This window comes from Cebus imitator, unplaced genomic scaffold (assembly GCF_001604975.1).
Source record: "Cebus imitator isolate Cc_AM_T3 unplaced genomic scaffold, Cebus_imitator-1.0 Scaffold103, whole genome shotgun sequence".
Lineage (NCBI taxonomy): Eukaryota > Metazoa > Chordata > Mammalia > Primates > Cebidae > Cebus > Cebus imitator.
The window spans coordinates 2,671,002-2,676,406 of record NW_016107418.1 but is presented as its reverse complement, the minus strand read 5'-3'; positions in this window follow the sequence as shown (position 1 = coordinate 2,676,406).

Genomic DNA, 5,405 nt, shown 5'->3' with positions numbered 1-5,405 from the left:
TCAGTTTTAGTCGCAAGAAACAAGAGGGTTGGGCAAAAGTCAAGAGGCCATTTGTCAAACAGCACAACATAAGCAGGAGGATATGCAAAGTGAGACATGGGTGTGTGGGGGGAGAGAACCCCCACAGAGCCCCAGGGATAGATGACATCATAATCACAGTCCTACATCTTACTCTGTCTCTCCAGCTGCCCTGGCTATCTCGGCAGATAGGAAGAGAGCCTCCAGGTAGGACTAGAAAAAACTCGGCAGGTAGATCTTGCCGTAACAAGGAGAGCAAAATCGCGGATTTGACCTAAGAGCAGAGAAGGGAACATCAAGAGACTCGGAGGTTCCATCTCCCAAGCAGGCTGAAATTAGCAGGGATTTTGCCTGCGGCTTCGCCATGGTGTGGGGAAAGGGAAATGGTTTTGTCCCGAGGGGCAGCGGGGTGGTGACCGCAGCAGGGGGAGGGGGGCGGCAGCTCACTTACAGGTTAAACCACCCTGGAGAGGCCCAGCTCTCTGCAGTTCAACATCAGAATATACATTCGAGTAAGATGGTCAAGTATTTAATTTTTTGAGACTCACTTTCCTTGTCTTTATCAATGAGGATTAACAAAATTGTGAAGAAGGTGACGGAAAACAGCAGAGGAAAAGCTGCAGTGTATCGGATGCTCCATAAATATTAGTTCCCTTGGCTATATCCATCCCTTCTTTTTCACCAGTGTAGAGCAATGTGGATTAAAATTTATTTGTATTTCCAGTCTCCAGTGCATGTATTTACAGCTGCTCTATTAAATTTTCCTAGAAAATAAAGCATCCCCTTGCATCGAGGCTATCTAGGTAATCTACATAACAGCATGTAAGTCTAGCAATTCAGAAACGTCTATATGTGCACCTCTCTCTGTAATGTCCTGATTCTTTTTTTTTTTTCTTCTTCCACTTTCCTATCAGTGGTTCAGATAGTCTGTCTATATTTGTGTTTGCAAAGTTATTCCTGGATGGAATTTTCTCCCAGGAATTCCCAGCTGAGGCCATCTGCTCTGCAGGAAGAAAGTGATGCGACCACAGCCTGATGCAGCCAGGAAGGCAGAGAGGAGGGCGCGTGGCACCAGGACAGAGCTGGCGAGGGCTCTGGCCTCTTCCTCCGGGATCCAGTTAAATGTGGGGAGCACAGTGCAAAATCCAGGGCGGCTCATGGCCCTGCTCACTTGCTGAGCAACAGAAAGACAGTGAGTGAGGGGGAGACTTTGTGGGCTGACACTCCCCAGCAATGCTGTGTGCACATGGGCACGGTGATTGATAGTCAGCACTTTGAAACAAACACCGTGAAACTACTCAGCATGGGGAAAAGCTGTCCACGCAGAGGCCCAGGAAGCAGCCCTGAGGACAGGGTGCCCCATCAATACTGCAGAAGCCCAGCTACTGACGAGAATTAGTAAAAGAAAGCACAGATTGGATATGTAAATAAACAGATTTAATACTGTGGCAGCTCTTGAAAACCAATCCCCTTTTCTGAGTCTGCTCAGGAACCTCCGCCCTCATGGTCACTGGGCAACATGCTGCAGAGAAGACTCGGCCTCTAAGCAGCCGTGCCCGGTTCAATCCCAGTCCTGGCTCATGGCAGCTGGGTGATTGGGCAAGTCATTTATGCTTCTAGGCTTCAATCCTAACCTGTAAAATGTAGGGGTTGGGGGAGGAAGCGGGATGGGGCGGAGACAGAATTAATGTATGAAAAGCGAAGTCCCCGTTAAATGTTAAATGTTCAGTAGGTGGTTATTTTTGTTGAGTAAAAAGTGAGTTTTGCCCTCTCCCTTTGCCTCTGCCTCTGCATGGAATCAATAGCCAAGTCCTTCCTAGTCTCCATTCTCTTTGTTCCTCCCCTCCCTTCCCTATGTCCTATTAGGCCTTTCTCACCGTCCTCACAGGTGACACAGCAATGGCCTCTGTGAGTCTCCTTCTGCCCGAGAAGATGCCCTCATCAGCAAGCCGGCTTTCCTTACACCAGTTGGCAGGGGCTTCTCTTACCCCTAAGCTCTGAGCACTTCTACATTCCCATGACACTCGCCACGGTCAGCCTGGCATTGCGGCATCCGAGCGCCTGTCATTGCATCTATGCGGAATCAGGCACTGTGAGTGTGAGGCCAGGCCCCGTGGACTCGGGTTCCCACTGGCACCTGGCAGGTTGCCTTGCATCAGGAAGTGCTCGTTCCATTCTGAATGTGGGCTTCAGGAAGGGACACTCAAAATATGCTGCTTCGGTATGCTGCTTTCTTTGCACTTACGGTACTTGGAGGACAGCAAAGGCAGCAAGGAGCTTTCTCTGAGGTCCCCTTTTCTGCCTAAAGACAGAGCCTCCAAAAGAGCCTCACCCTGGGATTCTCACCAACCAGGGAAGATTAAACATGAATCACAAGAGAGGAGTCTGGACATAGACTTGTCACAGGCTGTCACCTGTTCTTCTGAGGACCCATTCATCTTCCCCAAAATCATTTACTCTCCCCCAACTTGCCTACATTCCCCCTCCACTCTCTCCTGCGAAGCAGGTATCTAAACTCCTAGATTTCACTGGACTTGGGGGTACTCATTTTTCTTTCCTCTGATGCCCCTGTTCACGTAATACATTTGTATCTTTTTTCTCTGGTTAATCTGTTTCCTGTCAGTTTATTTCACAGACCCAGATCTCCAACTCTCAAGGGTAGAGGGAAAGTTTTCCCTTTCCTACAAATGTAGCTACAAAAACAGCATGTACTGAATGTGTTCACAAATGAATGAAAACATTTATCCTACATAGCTCCTCCAACAAAGCCACCAAGAGGTGGGTGAACAAAGGCTACCTAAGCCAATTTCCTATGGACCGTATCCTCAAATAGCACCTATCTAACGGTGTCTCTGTCACCTCTGCGCAGGACACCAAAACCACGTATTGTGATCTCTAGGTTTCTGGGATTTACAATATAAAAAGAAACCTGATGCCACATTCCAGGGCTATTACAAGTCAAATTCCAATGCTACAAACTCTAAAAGATTATAAAATACCTCATAACAAAGATTACTTCCAATAAGAGTCTGGCTGGCTAATGTTTTAAATCTCTTGGTCTGTCAAATAGACACTTTGTTATAATTTGATTTCACTTGTGGCATTACTAGCAAACTTTGTAGATCCCAAGTATATTTTGGCAGGGGAGAGGGATGGAATTGTTGGGAAAGCCGTAGAAAACCTTAACTGGAGCTTAAGAAAAAATGTACAACGGAAATGAGGAAAGGATAGGCAAGATGGGGAATTCGGTGAGGTTCTGATGGCATGGTGCTCGTCCTGGGCCTGAGATCTTCTTCCTCCTTGGTGTGCTTCTTTGCAGAGTATTGACAACCCTGAAGATAACAAGGGGACTTGAGAAATGAAGGAAGCAAGGCAGCTTGCTTGGGGAAATATTTGTGGACTGCCTTCTTCAAAGATTATTCCTACTTTAAAGGACTTAAAAAGGTACTAACTATGGGTTAACATCAGAAGAGTTTTCATTTTCCCCCAATCTCTACTAATCTCAGTCTCAATACCTACTAATGATTCCCTTCCTCCCAATCTCTAGTAATGATGGGCACAGAGTAGTTGCTCAATAAAATACTTTCAAACTGATCAAAGTCATATAAGATTACTTGTGGCTTCAGTGCTCATTCTTGCCACATAAATTTGTGTTTTATACATTTCAAAGTGAGATTAGTTTCACTTTCAAGATTGTGACACAAGGCAAAGGGCAGGCTCTGTGGGAGCTGACATGATTGTGTCAGGGATCAGATAACCAGCTTTATGATGGACTTCCAACAGATCATTGTGTATCTCTTTCAGACATCCTGCCACACAGCTGCTGAAAAAGAAATATGGGCTGACAAAACATTCCTCATTTTACCTAAACAAGAAAAGGAAAGAGACCACCATGCCCCAGGGCACAGGTGCACAGGTGACAGACGATAAAACAGCAAAGGCCAGTGAATTATGGGGATTGGATTTTTGCTGGGAGGCAGATGGAAACATGGTCACACCCAATAAACAGAGGCCTGTGGTCTGGATTCTAGAGGTAATTCTACAGAAAAGAAGATGAAATGGGCCATAGACAGTGAATCACTGTTGCGATGGGAGAAAATGTAGATTTCCAACCTGGGCAGTATAGAGAGATCCTGTCTCTACAAAATAAAATTGTTTTAAAGTTAGCCAGGCACCATGGTGTGTGCCTGTAGGCCCAGCTACTTGGGAGGCTGAGGTAGGAGGATCATGGGAGCCCAGGAGTTGCCGGCCACAGTGAGCGGAGATGGCAGTGCTGCGCTCCAGCCTGGGTGACAGAACGAGAATGAGACCATGTCTCTAAAAAAACTAAATAAAACTAGATCAACTACAAAGACTTGCTTTCTGGAGCTCAGTTAAAGCCTTGTAGGCACACATACACAAACCCTATGACATGCCTTAAACAGTGGTGTGCCCTAGCTATATGAATAGAATGGTTAGGGTAAAGATTTAGGTAGGAATATTTGCACAAATTAACTTCAGCTTCTGTTTAAACATATTCTTATTAAAATTTTCATATGGAGTATTTATGCTGCACCACATTCATAAAACATCAAGGATTCTTATTAAATGCTTCATGAAGGCCACTATATTTGGCACAAGACTCTGCCCCAAGGTGTGTTCACACAGCTGGAAAATATGTTTCCTCAATGTACTAGGCTCCACATTCCTGAGGCTTTTGAAGCCACCAGGTTTTTTGGGGTTTTTTTTTTTTTTTGCCACAGGGAAGTCGCTGCTGAGCACCTGGGGATTCCCTGGGACAGTGAGAGCCCCAGGGAGCAGGAGACAATTAGAAACCAACTCAGCGAAATAATCACTCTTGGGGCCTTTGCTGTTTATTTTCTCACATTCCTCCTGCCTGCCACCTCATAAGTCACCTCGCCCCCAATTATCTGACATTCTTGACACAGAGCAGAACCAGCAGAACTGAATGGAAGTTTGCAAATGAAACAGGCTGGAGAGGTTTGGGAATGGGCCCTGGGTGAGGCTAAAAGGTGGAATGGCTGAGAAGGGATTTAATGATAGTCCCAAGACTTCTGAATGGGGGAGGGGAGGTGGTGTCCACAGGCAAGGGAATGAGAGGAACAGGTTTCCATTCCAGGAGGACTGGATCCAGAAACAGCTCACCAGTCTTCTGGAAGTTTTTGACAAAAGGTGGGTGACAGAGCCATGCTACAATGAGAGGCAGCCTCAGCTGTTTGAGAATATCCAAATGCTTATTTAGAGATGAAGGCATATATGTACCTCCTTCCTCCCTACCACTAAATGTTCCTTACTGCCAATCTCTCTCCACAGGGGTCACTTACTATTCCATTTCTGACCCTTCCTTCCTTCTTATTCCTTCCCTCCTTCCTTCCTTCCTTCCTTCC